Raw genomic sequence first — 18392 nt, 5'->3', positions numbered from 1 at the left:
ATTTGGAATTGTCTGCCAATGCGTTGCTGACAGCGGGACGGGTGTTCTCCTCAGGATACTTGGGTGGTGCCTGGGTGTGTCCCAACCCATGGCCCTGGGAGCCAGCCTGGGGACCCTCGAGGGACACTCTGCAGGGCCTCTTGTCTATCTGCTGCACAACCAGGCTGTCAGCCCTGACACAGGGTTGGCGAGCCGGCTGAGGGGTGTCAGTGATCGGCACTTCCTGGGCACCAGGAGGTCCACCAGGTGGGCTGAAGCTAACTTGAGGGCTTCTGAGATGAGATGTGGAATGGGACCAGACACTCATGACTGGATTGTCAGTACGTGGTTCCATCAGCAGGGCAGGCTCAGGGATAGAAGGCCTCCTGGTGGTGTAGACAGGCATCGGCATGTGTGGACACTGTGGGAATAGAGAACACCTGGGACTCCATGAGTTTGGCCCCAGCACTAAGGCAAAATGAACACTCAGGAAAGAAAGAAAGAAACCAACTAACGGCCAAGACCTTAGTAACAACCCCCTCACCCGGAACAGGGAAAGAAAAAGATGGGATCTGTTGATCTGACTCACCCTGGGAGTAGGGAATGCAGTTGCAGGGCTGGTCCGGAACAAAGGTATGACTGGATGCTTTTGATGCCCTTGAGACATTGTGGGGGGACAGGGAAAGTCCTGCCTCACAGCGATGCTTCTTCCATTGGACCAGCTCTTCCATCCACTATGCTCATGAGGCAATAGGAGTCCTGATGCTGGAGAGTCATGGTGGCAGCTCCTGAGAAGGGATGGGCAGGGGGGTAATGTGTCATGAAGGACAGAGGCCTGTTCTCTGAGGTGGTATGTGCTCCAGGAGTGCCCGCCAATGACCATCACATGCCAACCAGCCACGGTTCACACACATACAAGGCATAAGGCAACATCATGGGCACCAAGGAAAAAAAGGGTGCAAAGACCACGCTGCTCAACTGCCACTGGTCAGAGAGGAAGTGGAGTCCCACCTCCCCCAGGAGGCACATGGAGCCCAGGGAGTGCCCAAGGGCACAGCCCGGGAAGCAGCACACACTCACCCTCACATAGTCACAAGATTCCGTGTCTTCCTTCCATGTGCGCTTCTGCCCCTCCCAGGGTCTCCTGGGGAACCTGTGGAGCAGGGCCTCTGCTCGGCTTCCTGCCTGCACCAGAAATCAAAGCATGGAAAGGAGAAGGAACTCCCTTCCCTGGCTTCCAGCCAGACACCTGCTCAGGGCTTGGGCCAACCTGGTCCTTTCCCTCCTCAGCCACTCTCTGCCCACCTCTGCCCCACCCTGACTACAGTGACCCACCAGGTCATCCAGGCAGTTTGTTTCATGCAGAGTCAGAAAAGGTCTGCCTTGGCATGTGCCAAGCTCCATACATTCACTGGTGCAGGGACACTTGTCCAGCCACAAATCCCACACCAAATCAGCAGGGACAGCTCCATCACCCAAATGTGGACCCTGTTAGTCTGGGAGCTCCTCTGCCTGCCTCGCCCAGCCTGGCTCTGCCCGCAGCCGCCCTGCACACTGTGCATGCACATGGACTCGGGGTCTGTCATGTCAGCCTGGCGATCGGGTCACAAGCCCCATTCCTCACCTTCATCTCTCTGCCTTCTCCCTCTCAGCCTGGTCCAACAGTCCAGCCTGGTGCCACTGGTCGCGGTGACTCCCCGGCTCCACATTCTCCTTCAGCCTCCTGGAGCCCAAGTCCATGGGAACAAGGGTCGTGCCCCAGTGTTTTATGGGGCATCTGGTGCTTGATGCCTTGTGTCCAAAGGCCCCACAGTCCCTGCACTTTACCTGGGGGTGGAAGGGGCAGGGGTCAGTGCATCCACTCAAATGCCAGTGAACCTGCCAAGCACATGAATGGGAGGCCGTCCTCATGGAGTGGCACATGGGATGAGGACAGGGGACATCCTATCTGGCTAGTGAAGTGTCAGTATAGTGAAGACCTCAGGATGCATCCTCTCACAGCCAGTGGGAGGGCGGGGCAGGGAGGAGGGATTGCAGGTGTCAGGTTGAAGACAGGTGGAAACATCATTAAGATTCGGGACAAACACAAGCATGGATCTAATCTTATGGTGCCCTGAGACTGATACTCAGAGCCTCTGAGTGTCCCAATGTGTAGACTGCTGGGATTCCAGCCCATGTCAGGATGGACAACAGGGTCCGGTCAATGATCTTCTGTGAGCCTAGCCTGTCGCAAGACTCCTGGCAGAGCTCCTGCTTCAAAACCCATGCCAGCCTCCCCACTCACCCTGGGAGGCGGGACAGGGGTTGGGGGGTCCGCTACATGAGAGGGGGTGCTGGCTGCAGATGGGAGGCCCGGCAGGAGGATAGGTCCTGTGGCTGAGGGTCTTCTCTCTAGGGACTCCTGACGCTGTTGCTCTTTTTACAGGTTTGCTTTTATGTCCAACTCAGCCCATTGTGAGACCCTGGCACAACCTGGATGGCCCCAGGACCCTGTGGAGCGCTGCCTCCCTGTTGCGTCCTGGACACAGCCACACTGGCCCAGGCACACGGGACACACGTCCTTGAGGGGAGACGGCTTGGCTGTGCACCTCAGGAGGCCGAGGGGCCACTGTGGCCGTGCACGAGAGTGTGAGCAACAAACACTGGTGGCGTGATTTTAAAAACCCCAAACAAGAAAAAACTTAAAGTAGTGCCTTCCATCCTCCACGTGGGAGTAGCGCCTTCCACGGACCTTATTTCTTTGCCCTTTTGCAATGTGCAGGAATGAGTGAGTGGCTGCCTTCCGATGCTCTCTAGGGCAGACTCCTCCCTGGCACAAGAAATTACAGTCACGTGAAGCAAACTGCCCTTTGTCCTCAAAGAAATTGTTTCAAAAGAAAAGTTTTTTAAAAGATTTGCTTGATATTATCTGCCTTGTTCTTATTGACTTGAAATGTTGGCATTTTCTAACTGTGCCTTGTTGGCTACAGTAATTCATTATTCCTGTCAAAACTGAAAAGTGCCCTAATTGAATGTGTTTGAATGTTATCCTTGCACAGTTCTTTAAATTGAGAGACAAAATGTTTTACCTCACTGTTGGACATACATTCCAAGCTTTTCAACTTTAGGAGAAAAAAAAATAATCATGTTTTCCGGTATTGTAAATTTTAGACTATTTCGTATACATTGTATTAAAACTGCCACATCAATTTTAATGTAGAGATTTTGCAAATCCTAGGGGAGGTGGTGGCCCTGGTGAGCCAGAGCCTGCAGGAGGGAGAACGGGACTTCAAGGTGAAAGTGAGGTCCATCCTGTGCCACCTGCGCCACCAGCCCAGTTGGCCCCTGGAGGTGGTGGAGCTGTGTCCGAAGTACCAGCAGACTGTGGTGGCCATCGACCTGGCAGGAGACGAGACCATTAAAGGGAGCAGTGTCTTCCTGGGACACGTGAAGGGCTACCAGGAGGCTGTGAGGAGAGGCATCCACCGCACTGTGCATGCAGGGGAGTGGGCTCAGCGGAGGTGGTCAAAGAGGCTGTGGACACGCTCAAGACGGAGAGGCTGGGCCATGGCTACCACACGCTGCAGGACGAGGCCCTTTATGACAGGCTGCAGCAGGAAAACATGCACTTCGAGATCTGCCCCTGGTCCCGTTACCTCACAGGCCCCTGGAACTCGGACACGGAGCATGCAGTGGTTCGGCTCAAACATGACCAGGCTACCTACTCCCTCAACACGGATGACCCACTCATCTTCAAGTCCACCCTGGAACGGATTACCAGATGCCCAAAGAGGGCATGGACTTTGCCGAGGAGGAGTTTAAGAGACTGAACATCAATGCGGCAAAGTTTAGTTTCCTCCCAGAAGATGAAAAGAAGCAGCTTCTTGATCTGCTCTCTAAAGCCTATGGGATGTCATCTTTGGATGCTTCAGGGCAGCATCCCTGAAGACATTATGGCCACCTCTCCAAGCCCTCCCCCTGGGGATGGAGCCTCAGTTCCCTGGGTTGAACGACACTTACCTTTACTCTCTCAAGGAAGACGATGATGCCCATAGTCAACTTCTGCTGCTCTTGAAGCCATGTGCCTGTTTCTAGACACAGGAATACCTCAGCACACCACATCTCTCCTGACTACGGGCCAGAGTCTGGTTGAATCTGAAGCCTCCCTCCTATAGTGACACATGTGAAAATCTGGTGCTTAATAAAGAACTCAAAGGCTGGTATTGTTGGGGGAAAAAAAAGGAGATGATCATATTTCTTTCTTTCTTTTTTTTTTTTTGGAGGACTGACTTTGTTTATTAAGGGAACCGAGAACAGATCACGTACCCTGGAACCTGAGTTATGCAGGAAGGTAGAAAATATCTACAGTGACTGGGTGACAGAACGGAGCACAGCACAAGGTCCCAGGCCAGCCCACCATGGGACACTGCCCCACTCCCCGCATGGAATACTAAAACCGAGTGGTTTTAGCAGCTGCCCCAAGACTCCAGTAATGATGCAATGGAACAAGGATTCTATACGGCTCCCCTCAGCTTCCCCGGAGAGAGTGGATGTGAACAGGTCAGAGGCCTGTCCGCGACAAAGTGGGGCGGCCAAGGCTGCCTCTGTCCTGGCCACTTGGGGCTGGAGCAAAGGCAAGCCTGGCCTCCTGCCCGGAGCAGATGGCAAGGCCAGTCGAATCCACAAGCTGCCTCATGGGCTGGGGGAGGTTGGAAGATGTGGCATCAGGGAAGCGTTCCCACACCAGGCATCCATCCCTCAGAACAGCTGTGGATCCACGGTGACCCCACTCACCCCACTGCCCCCACAGGGGTACGGAAGCAGCCCCCGCAGCCCACACTGAAAGTGTGGCAAGGCTGGAGGGGAAGGTGGGAGGCCAAGGAAGCCTGGGGGGTGGACCCGCCGATAGTAGCAGAGCTCTGGAGGCTTCTATGAAATGGGCCGACAAGTGTCCCCATTTCATGTCCACCCACAATCCCAGAACAGGCCCTTGTTTGGAAAAGCAATGAGGGTGACAGTGATGACACGGACCTGCAGATCTTCTGCATCTCCTGCGGGCACCCTATCAACCCACGTGTTGCCTTGCGCCACATGGAGCGCTGCTGCCAAGTACGAGAGCCAGACGTCCTTTGGGTCCACGTACCCCACACACATTGAGGGAGCTACACGACTCTTCTGTGATGTCTACAACCCTCAGAGCAAGACATACTGTAAACGGCTCCAGGTGCTGTGCCCCGAGCACTCCCGGGACCCCGAAGTGCCAGCTGATGAGGTATGTGGGTGTCCTCTTGTGCGTGATGTCTTTAGCTCGCGGGTGACTTCTGCCTCCTGCCCAAACGCCAGTGTACCCGCATTACTGCTGGGAGAGGTTGCGGCTGCTGGAGTGGCCCTGGAGCGTGTGCACGCGTGGTACAAGCCGGACGAGCTGTTTGAGCAGGAACGCACCGTTCGCACGGCTGGGACTGACGGGCAGGATCACTGGCCCTGACGCTGCACCTCACGATCCAGCATGACCCGCTCACTCCCGAGCCGCGCTCCAGTGCTGACCGCTGAGCCTCACTGGCCCCGAAGTCCCCACGTTCTGCATTCCAGGCCCGGGAGCCGCCCGAATCCCCCGTTTGGCTGCTCTGCCATTCATCTGTTTCTCCAGTGGTCCCTGAGTTTCTCCCTGTGCCCACCCACCATTTGACTACCCCGCTGCCGGTATCAGAGGGTCTCAGGATTTTCTTCTGTCCTTGTCTGTCCCTCTGTCTCTCCATTCTCTGTGCCTGGGTGGGACTGTGCAGTTTGCTCACTGTTGCCTCCCCTCTCCCTGGTTTTGTTAATAAAATTTTGAAGAACCAGAAAAAAAAAATTTGATCTCTACAGGGATAAACTCTGTAAAGCCTGAAGCTCAATCAATTGATGTTGAAAACTCTCAAAGGGAGTAAAGGCTTGATCTGAATGGTCTAGAACATGTGCTGTAATTTAATAGAAGAGATGGTCGTCTTAATATTTAATGATTTAAAAGAACTTCTCAGTCCATGCGAAGAGTACAGTCCAAGGATAAATCAAATTTCTGAACGCATTTTATGCTACATATGTGTATACTTTGCAATCCTCAGGTGTTCGTGCCAAATATTCTCTTTCAATAAGTCCTTCTATATGTTTCTTAATAACAACTGTACTTGGGAAGAATCGAGCCTTCACCTGCTGAGTTACCTCTGCTACTAACACACTGTGCTGCATCTTCTTTCTGGATTTCGTTATCCGCAGGATAGCAGCTTCGATCTCATGTTTCCTGTCGTCATCTACTTTCTGCCTCGTTTCTTTCCTTTCTGGGTCAGATTCACCTTGTTTGGCAGCAACTGTTTGAGTCTTGACTCTGTGTACTTTGGATGTGAACTGATCATTAACTGTGAATCTGTGGCCATTTTCTGTTCCCTTGGACTTGGGTTCTTTTGTAAGAACCCGCTGTGTTGGTTTACCACAGGCGAGGGACTGCAGGGCTCTACCAAGTTCTCTTTCAGGGATATCTGTTTCTTGTTGAATTTCCTCAAACGTGTATTTTTCTCTGTATGATTTAATTCATACATCTTTTATTCTTCTTTTGGCAAACATCAGATAATATGAGCAAAACTATATTTCTTGCTCACTATAGTTACCTACATTCGTTTTTGCTTTATATAAGTTTGTAAACATATGTTAAGTGGATAAAATTCTTGGCTAAGGACATACTCCAAAACTCTGACATATACTTTTCTGAGTTAGGGGAAAAGAAAGCTTATGAAACTTCCATTAGACCATAATCACACAGCAAACTAAATTAGTATATGCTGTTTTTAAATTAACATCTGCCATTTTTTAAAGACTTCAGGTTTTGGTTACAGCTAAAATGATTTTTATCTGAAGTTTATGAAAGAACAGAAGCTGACCACACAAATCTTACTCATAAGCATATTGGCCGTTTCAAAATAGAAAATAATAAAAATAAACCTATAATCAAGGAAATTCCACTCATCTTATTAGAAAAAAATAGCTACCAATGTTATTATAAATACAGATGGCAATTTGTAATAACTAGGTTTCATGATATTTGCTTTATTTCTTTTTTTTTAATTTTTTATTGGCGTTCAATTTACTAACATACAGAATAACCCCCAGTGCCCGTCACCCATTCACTCCCACCCCCCGCCCTCCTCCCCTTCCACCACCCCCAGTTCTTCTTCTCTTTTGATTTTAAAGTAACAGATTGGGATCCCTGGGTTGTGCAGCGGTTTGGCACCTGCCTTTGGCCCAGGGCGCGATCCTGGAGACCCGGGATCGAATCCCACATCAGGCTCCCGGTGCATGGAGCCTGCTTCTCCCTCTGCCTAGGTCTCTGCCTCTCTCTCTCTCTGTCTCTCTCTCTCTGTGTGACTATCATAAATAAATAAAAAAATAAAGTAACTGATTACTTCATAATAAAGGCAAGCCATTTAGCATTTTATAATTTAATTCTTTTATAAATTTCAGACCCCAAAAATTTCAGATCAAGTATTACAAAACAGCCAGCCTTCAGAATATATTTTGTTTGGCAGACAGAATGGTTTTTCTTCTTTTGAATTGGAATACATTCATGCAGTACTTAACTTGCTCTAAGCTGACCCATCCCTACTAGCTTCCCACATTGTCACCAGCTGGGCATGTGAGGCTGACACCCGTTTTTAATATTATAAAACTCAGTATTAACTTACAAAAATTAAGTTGCATGCATGGAGCAAAAATTCAAATATATCATAAACTTGATGCTAAATCTTAATACTCATTCCTAATTTGGGAAAAAGATCAAACCAAAAAGGACTCATCTTCATAATACTTAGTTACATAAAACATTATCAATAAGAAATGTTTCTATATATGGATACTGTCTTTTTAGAATAGTGTTAACAGTAACCTGAAATCTGAGATAGATAAATCATTCATATCACAAAGTATTATATACTGTCTTTCCTATACAGTCTTGGCTCCCAAACAGTGGGCTTCAACTTCATCCCTACATATAATATAAACATTCTCAAATATTTGAAATAAAGGAAAGGTGTCATTAATAAGGCTAACTAAAATTACAACAAAGGCTTTCTTCTAATCCTAGAGAATGAAACAAAAAGAGAGGTCTTGTAAGACACATTGGAAATGAGGAAGAATTTGAAGTCAAGTTGGCCCTGGACCCTTTTACATTGCTACTCCTTCTGTTTGTTCAAGTTAAAGAATAAGAGAGGCCACCAACTGCTCCTTAGTGGAACAGGCTGCAAAGAAAACAAAGCAGCTAAGTGATGATGAGGAAAACAAAGAATATAAAAAGTTGTAGTTATGAAGATGATCAATGAATAATGGAGCTCCTGGCTGGCTCAGTTGGTAGGGCATGCAACTCTATCTATCTCAGGGTCATGAATTCAAGCCCTATGTTGGGCAGAGAGATTACTTAAAAGAATTAAAAATAAAAGACATTAAAAAAACTGTAAAAAAAATGATGGTAGTAATTCTATTCTGAAGTTTAAGAAACAGCAAGGAGTAACAAATAAATTAGAGAGACAGTAATCTCCCTATTTTTTTCTTCCATTCCCTTTTAATTTGAATACAAATACAGAAAGAATCATGTCGTCTGCTCATAACTCACTCTTTGACTATAGAATAAGTCAAAACTTGTAAATGCGTCATTGAAAACATATTAGCACTCCATCTGCAGCCTTTGAGGTTTCAGCCATACTTCACTACCAGCGTTGTGTGAGCAAGCCATATAATTTCATGTCTCCTTGTGTCTCTTTATGCTGCTCTGCCTCAGAAACCCCTTTTTTCCTCTCCTGGGTAGCTCAGTGGTTGAGCACCTGCCTTCGGCCCAGGGCGTGATCCTTGAGACCCGGATCGAGTCCCACATTGGGCTTCCTGCATGGAGCCTGCTTCTCCCTCTGCCAGTGTCTCTGTCTCTCTCTGTGTCTTTCATGGATAAATCAATAAAATCTGAGTGGCTCAGTCGGTTACGCATCCCGCTTGATCTTGGCTCAGGTCATGATCTCTTGGTTGTCGGATAAAGCCAGATGCCAAGCTTTGCATGTTCGGCAAGAAGGCTGCTTGGAACGCTTTGTCTCTCCTTCTGCCTTTCCCCCTGCTCGTACTCTCCCTCTTTCTCTCACTTTTTTTTAAGTGTTAGAAACGTTTATTTGTCAAAATATTTTTTAAAAAGTGGGAGGAGTGAAATAAAACGAGGCTAAATTTCAGCTAATGCTGTACCACGATCACAGGTCAGACATAAAGCAAAACAAACAAAACAACAACCTCCACCCCCAAAACCCCAATGGTCCTAGCAGTTTCAGAAGATTAGCCTCAACGTTAGGGCCCAGAGCTAACAGAAGAGTAAAAGGTCTCGTGCCACTACATGGTCATTTTAAAGGGAAAGGAGATGTTGCAGGTAGACAGGGAGAAGGGCTCAATTCCTAAGGAAAGCAAGATAAGAGGGGGATCCACGGTACAGGAAAAAGGGGATGCCAGCATAATCCTTACCTAGGGCTGCTCAGAGGCTGAGAATATAAGGAACGGAGTGAAAGGCTACAGGGACTAGTATCAAGAGGAAAGAAAAGTCAACTTATAAGAATTAAATTAAGAAAGAAAACACAGTTGGTCACAAACTCCTTTGTTTACTCAAACACGAAGCAATGGAAACATCGTGGCAAGGGGACGCGCGGAGCAGGTTCTCATATATGACCGCAGCCCAGGGTTCAGTCCGCAATGATCCTACCTCCAGTTTCAAAAGGCTGAGCACCGTGCTCGGTCCACATGTGCTCCCGCTCACACTGGGCCATGCCATACAGAGAATCCGTGCAGCTGCTGAGGCCTGCGGCAGCTCACTCTCTGGCCCATAACCGTGGGGAGCACAGCTGTGGCACGACGAAGGGGGCTCCTGTCCCTTCCATAGTAGGACGAGGTGTTGGCAGCGGCAGCAGCCACAGAGCCGAAGTGGCAGCAGCCCCTGAGCTCGGCAACAGGTGTCTGTCGTAGGGATCAACAGAAGTGGGGTTGGGGTGACTGGTCCCAGCTGTGCTCTGGTCGTGAGGCAGATGGGACATGGACTGCTCCGCGCAGTTGTACGCAGAGGCTGCTGCTGCCGCCGCCACTGCCTCATAAGAGCGGACCCGGTAGCGCTTCTAAGAGTCGATGCTCCATATGCATCGTTGTAACACGTGGGTTCCCCGCAGCCCAGGGTGTACGGCGTGCGCACTGCTCCATACTGTCCGTTATGCTGCTCAGTAAAGTCTGCCACACGACCTGTGCGATCTACTGGACACTCTTTGGACCAGTGCCCCTCTTTCCCACGCCGATAGCAGCCACTCTGGTCTCCCATCCCAGGGGCAGTCCGAAGTCGGCTTGTGGATAACTGCACGTGCATCCTTTTGTCTTGAAACTCTGTGTTGTCAAGGCCCCTGATGGCCTCCACTGGAGGCCCGTTTGACACCTTGAAGCTTAAATAGGAGTTGTTTGAGGAGACCAGTGTGTGCCTCTCAGTTCCACTGGCTGCTTGTGGTCTCCAGGGGAGGTGGGATTTTACTTATTGAGTCCCTCCTGTAGGGCCAGCATTATGTATCCTGAGAAGCAAAATGAGCGTCTGGCCACGATCTGTAATGTTGGAACACCAAGGAGGACAAGTGGTGTCCCAGGGAGGCCTTGCATTGTGGCCTTACTGCATGTGGGGACATCTGTGATTTTGATTTATATTTGGGGTATCTCTGAGGCAAGAGTGCCCTGAGTTCCTTACCCTAAAAGGAACAACTCTTAGACAGTGGCCCAAGAGTTTGTAAGAGGTGCTGATGGAACCATTTGCTGACCAGGGCATCCAGAGCTAAATGGCAGCCTAAAGCTTGGCTTCTACTGCTGACTGTTGGGTGGGTTGTGTCCTTTATTAGGGACATAAATATTCCACATGAGCTCCCCCCCTGTAGCATGGTGCTCATACCATCCATAAAGTAGACAAACTCCATTGCAGTTCACTCAGTTGATGTCATGGGGGCTCCCTACATAGCCAAGGGGACTGGGGAGGGCTGACCTTCTCTGGTATGGTGGCATCCAGCAAGGGACTGAGGAAGAACAGGGGAGACCTCCCCTGCAGGTGGGATAAGCCCGCGGCCTCAAGTTCGACTCTCTCCTGCATTGAGGAGACCTCAGTAGCTATGCCTCCCAAGGCTCAATGGACAGCTGGATGTGGACGGTCACACGCCAGTGTCTATAGGAACCTCTCTTTCCAGGAGAGCCCAGGATGTGGCAGCAGTTGTTACTTGGTTGGTGTATAGCATAGACAAGGACGATATTTTCTTGCATCTGAGGGCCTTGGGCACTGTATGTCCATTATGGATATGTGGTCCAGAAAAAAAAAAGGCAAGTCCATTGCTTGTCATGGGAAACAAGTCCGACCTAGAGGAGCGGAGGCAGGTGCCCATCGAAGAGGCAAGGACTAAAGCAGAGGAGTGGGGTGTGCAGTACGTGGAGACATCAGCTAAAACGCGAGCCAATGTGGACAAGGTATTCTTTGACCTAATGAGAGAAATCAGAGCCAAAAACATGTCCGAGAACAAAGACAAGAACGGCAAGAAAAGCAGCAAGAACAAGAAAAGTTTTAAAGAAAGATGTTGCTTACCGTGAAAGCCAAGATGGCGGATGAAGTCAGTCGCCACTAAGGACATAGGGCGGGCTCATTAAGAGAAGAGTATAGTTGACGCCTTGATGTGTTCCTTGCTCTCCCCAACCTCATTCACACATACTTCTTTAAAAGGGGAAAATATTTGTGAATCAGTGGCTGGCAGGAGAAATAAGCCCTTGTCCATGCATTGGAATGGCTACTTTGTTGGGAGGCTTTGGAATTTCCTTCTTCCCTTCTCCTTCCCAAAAGTTTTATCACATACGTAGTGCTATAGGTAAGAAATAAGTGTTAACTAAAAAGAAGTGTACTGTCATAGCATCTTATTTCCCTCCCTAGTTTTATAATATCACCATCTTTTGTTTTGAAATAAAAATGTCTAATTAGGTTTGGGGAAGGGAGTAGGATAAGACTCTCCCTAACTCTTATCAGCTTAACAGAAGTATTCAAATAAATCCATTAAGCTCTAATAAAAACTGAGAGATTTTTGGGATAAGTTTTTTGGCAATACCCCATGGATCTGAAGCACAGGTGGATAAAATAAAAATAAATATGAATTGGGCCAAATAGGTCAGTAACAAGCTCACAAACCCTTCACACATATGAAAAATGAAAGTTGAATTCTTTGTATTTAAATATTAGCCAACTATAGCCTGTGTTAGCTATTTCTCTCCTGTAGCATCCTGATTTTTGTGTAGAAGCTTCTTTTTAGCAAGTAAGTGAAGACTCAAGAGTAATATACTTTACAAATGACACAGTTTTCTAACCAGGTCAAGACTATATCTTTGGATACACCATCTCCTAATTGCCAGATCGTAGGCTCATCCTTCTCTGTTGGTAACCAATGTATGTCCTTCTGGTCAACCTCTGCATGCAGAGGTGAAGAGAGCCTCTTTGTGTGTTTCTTTTAAGTATAATGAGTTCTTCTGAAGAATGTGATGAGTTGAAATTGTATTTTCAAATCATGAAGCCAGAGCCTGTGCCAGACCTTCTGCTACCTCTCATAGATTTGCTCTAATTCTAAATGTAAAATTAGGAGAAGTGGAAAAGGAGAAGATAAGCCATTGCCTTTTTACCTCTAGGAATTGGCTGCTATTTCTATGTAATTTTTTTCTGAGACAGCCATAGAGTTGGTTAGAAAAAGGCTTTTACTGATGAGATATTGTTAAGCATTCTTGTATCAATATTCTCAATTTAGCAACCAGAACATTTTTCCTCACGAAAGGAGTACTGTGTGATGAAAACCCAGTATTCAGCATATTTTCCCCCTTTTTTTGGAAGTGACATTTCACACACAGGTGCCAAAAGTGAATTGGGGTGGGGAGAGTGAGAAACTTTCAAATTTATAGTTATTACAGAAATTGTGGAAATTATGATCTGACTGGAAAGCAATCTTGTATCACCTCCCAAAGAATCATGGTCATTTTTAAAATAAAAAGCAGACAAAAAATTGTTGTTTCCTGCCTTGTTAATGTTCTCCATTCTCACTGGTGTGAGGTGGGATCTCATGGTGGTTTTGATTTGTATTTACCTGATGGCCAGTGATGTGGAGCATTTTCTTATGTGCTTGGTGGCCATGTCTATGTCTCCCTCTGTGAGATTTCTGTTCATGTCTTTTGCTCAATTCATGATTGGATTGGTTGTTTCTTTGCTTTTGAGTTTAATAAGGTCTTTATAGATCTTGGTTTCTAACCCTTTATCTGGTGTGTCATTTGCAAATATCTTCTCCCGTTCTGTAGGTTGTCTTTCAGTTTTGCTGTGCAGAAGCTTCTTATCTTGATGAAGTCCCAATAGTTCATTTCTCCTTTTGTTTCTCTTGCCTTCATGGATGTATCTTGCAAGAAGTTACTGTGGCCGAGTTCAAAAAGGGTGTTGCCTGTGTTCTCCTCTAGGATTTTGATGGAATCTTGTCTCACATTTAGATCTTACATCATTTTGAGTTTATCTTTGTGTATGATGTAAGAGAATGATCCAGTTTCATTCTTCTGCATGTGGATGTCCAGTGTTCCCAGCACCATTTATTGAAGAGACTGTCTTTTTTTTCCAGTGGGTAGTCTTTCCTGCTTTGTAGAATGTTAGTTGACCATAAAGTTGAGGGTCCACTTCTGGATTCTCTATTCTGTTCCATTGATCTATGTGTCTGTTTTTGTGTCAGGACCACACTGTCTTGATGACCACAGCTTTGTAGTACAACCTGAAATCTGGCATTGTGATGCCCCCAGCTCTGGTTTTCTTTTTCAATATTCCCCTGGCTATTCGAGGTGTTTTCTGATTCCACACATATCTTAAGATGATTTGTATCAACTCTCTGAAGAAAGTCCATGGTATTTTGATAGGGATTGCATTGAATGTGTAAATTGCCCTGGGTAGCATTGGCATTTTCACAACATTAATTCTTCCAATCCATGAGCATGGAATATTTTTCCATCTCTTTGTGTCTTCCTCCATTTCTTTCAGAAGTGTTCTGTAGTTTTTAGGGTATAGATCCTTTACCTCTTTGGTTAGGTTGATTCCTAGGTATCTTATGCTTTTGGGTGCAATTGTAAATGGGATTGACTCCTTAATTTCTGTTTCTTCAGTCTCGTTGTTAGTGTACAGAAATGCCACTGACTTCTGGGCATTGATTTTGTATCCTGCCACACTGCCAAATTGCTGTATGAGTTCTAGCAATCTTGGGGTGGACTCTTTTGGGTTTTCTATGTAAAGTATCATGTCATCTGCGAAGAGGGAGAGTTTGAATTTTTCTTTGCCAATTTGAATGCCTTTTATTCCTTTTTGTTGCCTGATGGCTGAGGCTAGGACTTCTAGTGCTATGTTGAATAGCAGTGGTGAGAGTGGACATCCCTGTCCTGTTCCTGATCTTAGGGGAAAGGCTCCCAGTGCTTCCCCATTGAGAAAGTTGCTGTGGGCTTCTCGTAGATGGCTTTTAAGATGCTGAAGAATATTCCCTCTCTCCCTACACTCTGAAGAGTTTTGATCAGGAACGGATGCTCTATTTTGTCAAATGCTTTCTCTGCCTCTATTGAGAGGGTCAGATGGTTCTTGTTTTTTCTCTTGCTGATATGGTCAGTCACATTGATTGTTTTACGTGTGTTGAACCAGCATTGCATCCCGGGTATAAATCCCACTTGGTCATTTTGAATCATCTTCTTAATATATTGTTGGCCTCTATTGGCTAGTATCCTGTTGAGAATTTTTGCATCCATGTTCATCAGGGATATTGGTCTCTAATTCTCCTTCTGAGTGGGGTCTTTGTTGGGTTTTGGAATTAAGGTGATGCTGGCCTCATAGAAGAAGTTTGGAAGTACTCCATCTCTTTCTGTCTTTTAAACAGCTGTAGTAGAATAGGTACGGTGTCTTCGTTAAGCGTTTGATAGAATTCCTCAGGGAAGCCATCTGGCCCTGGACTTTTGTGTCTTTGGAGGGTTTTGATGACTGCTTCAATTTCCTCCCTGGTTATCGGCCTCTTCAGGCTTTCTATTTCTTCCTGTTCCAGGTTTGGTTAATCGTGGTTTTCCAGAAATCTGTCCATTTCTTCTAGATTGCCTAATTTATTGGCATATGGCTGCCCATAATAAGTTTTTAAAATCGTTTGTATTTCCTTGGTGTTGGTAGTGATCTCCCCTTTGTCATTCATGATTTTATTAATTTGAGGCTTTTCTCTCTTCTTTTTAATAAGGCTGGCTAATGGTTTATCTTACTAATTCTTTCAAAGAACCAACTCCTGATTTTGTTGATCAGTCGCACAGTTTTTCTGGTCTCTATTTCATTGAGTTCTGCTCAAATCGTTTTTAACCCTCTTCTTCTGCTGGGTGTAGGATCTATTTGCTGTCTTTTCTCCAGCTCTCTGACAACTGGCTTTCTGACATTGAATTGTAATCCAGATTTTGTAACTCTGTGGGAGAGAGGACTGTTTCTGATTCTTTCGAGGTGAGTTTTTCCTTCTAGTCATTTTGCTCAGTGCAGAGTGGCCAAAAACAAGTTGTATTGGGAAAAGGAGAAAAAGAGAGGAGAGAAAGAAGGAAAGAAAAAAGAAAAAAAAGAAAGAAAAAGGAATAAAGGGAAAAAAAGGTGGGGGAAGCAAACAGAAATCAAAAAGCAAAACAAGGGATCCCTGGGTGGCACAGCAGTTTGGCGCCTGCCTTTGGCCCAGGGCCCGATCCTGGAGACCCGGGATCGAATCCCACATCGGGCTCCCGGTGCATGGAGCATGCTTCTCCCTCTGCCTGTGTCTCTGCCTCTCTCTCTCTGTGACTATCATAAATAAATAAAAAAAATTTAAAAAAAGCAAAACAAAAGAAAACAAAACAAAGCAAAACAAAACCACGGGGTAGTATCTTCTGATTCTGTATACTTTAAGTCCCTTGAATTCCCCTGGAAGTTGTCCGTCTAGCTGGTCTTCTGGGGGAGGGGCCTGTTGTGCTGATTCTCAGGTGTTAGCACTTGGGGGAGCTGCTCTGCCCCCTGCCTGGTGCAGGGCTCAGTGGGGGTTGTTTACCCCGTGAGGCCCCTGGAGTAACAACCGCAGTGGCGGAAGCAGGTCTGGAGCCCTGGAGTCAGCTCCTGCAGTAACTACAAAGCTCTTGGTCTGCAGGGCCTTGAGGCTCCAGGGCGGGGCCGCTGATCTGCTCAGCCTGGGGCAGGAGCGTCCTCGCTGTCCTGGGCCCTCCGGGCCTCTGCCTGTCCCGGGGGAGGCCAGATCCTGGGCTGTGTCCTGGCGCCCTGTGCTGTGGGGCCTGCGCTGTTGGATTTGCGCTCCCGCCCCGCAGACCCCTCCGCGGAGCCTCTTCCTCTGCCCTAGCCCCTCCAAGCTGCTCCCTCCATGCAGCCCCCTCCGCGGAGCCACCACCCGAGCCCCCGCCGAGCTGCTCCCGCCCCGCAGCCCCCTCTCCGGAGCCTCTTCCTCCGCCCGAGCCCCTCCAAGCTGCTCCCGCCGCGCAGCCCCCTCCGCGAGGCCGCCGCCGGAGCCCCCCCAGCTGCTCCCGCTCCGCAGCCCCCTCCGTGGAGCTTCTTCCTCTGCTCAAGATGCCGAGCTGCTCCCGCCCTGCAGCCCCCTCCGCTGAGCCGCCCCCAGCCCCTCAGAGCTGCTCCCGCCCCGCAGCCCCCTCCCCGGAGCCTCTTCCTCTGCCCGAGCCCCTCCAAGTTGCACCGCTGCGCAGCCCCCTCCTCGGAACCACCGCCCGAGCCCCCCCTAGCTGCTCCCGCCCCGCAGCCCCCTCCGCAGAGCCTCTTCCTCCGCCGGAGCCCCTCTAAGCTGCTCCCGCCCCGTAGCCCCCTCCCCGGAGCCTCTTCCTCTGCCCGAGCCCCTCCGAGCTGCTCCTGCCTCGCAGTTCCCTCCGCGGAGCCGCCCCCAGCCCCTCTGAGCTGCTCCCGCCCTGCAGCCGCCTCCCTGGAGCCTCTTCCTCCGCCCGAGCCCCTCCAAGCTGTTTCCGTTTCGCAGCCCCCTCCGCGGAGCGTCTTCCTCCGCCTGAGCCCCTCCAAGCTGCTTCCGTTCCGCAGCCCCCTCCACGGAGCCTCTTCCTCCGCCCGAGCCCCTCCAAGCTGCTCCCGCCCCGAAGCCTCCTCCCCGGAGCCTCTTCCTCCGGCCCAAGCCCCCCAGCCAGCTGCTCCTGCCCCACAGCCCCCTCCGCGGAGACACCGCCTGAGCCCCTCTGAGCTGCTCCCGCCCCCGCAGCCCTCTCCCCGGAGCCTCTTCCTCTGCCCTGCCCCCCCCCAGCTGCTCCCGCCCCGCGGCCCCCTCCGCGGAGCCGCCCCCGAGCCCCTCGGAGCTGCTCTGGGTCCCGCCCTGCGTGCTGCAGCCCTTAGGGAGCTCAGCGCACTCTCCCGGGGCGCAGGTGTCTGTTAGTGTCTCAGGGAGCCCGAGGGCATCCCCGACCTCCTGGGTCTTGCTCTAACTCCCTGCGAGCCCCTTTCCTCCCGGGAAGGTTGGTGCAGCTCCTGCTCCTCCGGGACGGGGCTCTCCTGTCCTGGGGACACTCGCCCCGGCCTCAGCCCGGCTCCTTGTGGGGCCCCTCCCCCTTGGAGGCCTTTTGTTTCTTTATTTCTTTTTCCCCGTCTTCCTACCTTGATAGAAGCCGAACTCTTCTCACTGTAGCACTCCAGCTGGTCTCTCTTTAAGTCTCAGGCCTAATTCGTAGATTTTCAGGATGATTTGAAGGTTATCTAGGTAATTTGGTGGGAACAGGTGATTTGGGGACCCTACTCCTCTGCCATCTTCCCCTCCTTCGATCTTTTTTTTTAATTAGGAAAAAATCAGGCAATAATGTGGGGTGTGACATACAAATGTCCCCACCCCCCGGGAGCTGAAGAAGGAGCAGGAAGGGGCCCCCCCACTGTGCCCCGCTTAGAGGCCTGCGCCCTTGCTGCTCTCTATCACTGTCTGCGGGGCAGAAAGTTGGGGCGGGAGGAGCAGGATGGTGCTGCAGACGGGACATCCCACGTGGTGGCGGGACAGGCTGATGTGCGCTGAGGACACAATCCTGCGGCAAGGCTTTGGGGCTATCCGCGCAGTTAAAACTTGCTTGAAAGGAATAAAAAGCTTCTGGCTTCTTTCTTCTTTTTTTTTTTTTTTAAGATTTTATATATTTATTTGTTAGAGACCAAGCATGAGCAGGGGGCAGGGAGGGCAGAGGGAGAAGCAGACCTTCCACTGCGCGGGGCACGGGGCTCGATCCCAGGACTCTGAGGTCACGGCCTGAGCCCAAGGCAGACGATTCCCGCACTGAGCCACTGGGCGCCCCAGCTCCTGGTGCTGAGGGGGCCCCACGTCCCGGGAAAGGCCCCGATGCAG

The 18392-nt window shown here is 49.2% G+C and overlaps 3 pseudogenes; 2 read left to right on the top strand and 1 right to left on the bottom strand.

Moving 5' to 3' along the window:
- The first annotated feature begins 88 nt into the window (after positions 1-88).
- Positions 89-3926, top strand: LOC119869256 (annotated as a pseudogene).
- Positions 3927-4453: 527 nt separating this feature from the next.
- On the top strand, positions 4454-5511 carry LOC119869183 (annotated as a pseudogene).
- A 4209-nt stretch (positions 5512-9720) lies between these two features.
- LOC119869182 lies at positions 9721-10949 on the bottom strand (annotated as a pseudogene).
- Positions 10950-18392: the final 7443 nt, after the last annotated feature.

This window comes from Canis lupus, unplaced genomic scaffold (genome assembly GCF_011100685.1).
Source record: "Canis lupus familiaris isolate Mischka breed German Shepherd unplaced genomic scaffold, alternate assembly UU_Cfam_GSD_1.0 chrUn_S1838H2035, whole genome shotgun sequence".
Classification (NCBI taxonomy): domain Eukaryota; kingdom Metazoa; phylum Chordata; class Mammalia; order Carnivora; family Canidae; genus Canis; species Canis lupus.
Note: the sequence above shows the minus strand (reverse complement) of the source record. Positions and strands in the feature narration are given on the sequence as shown.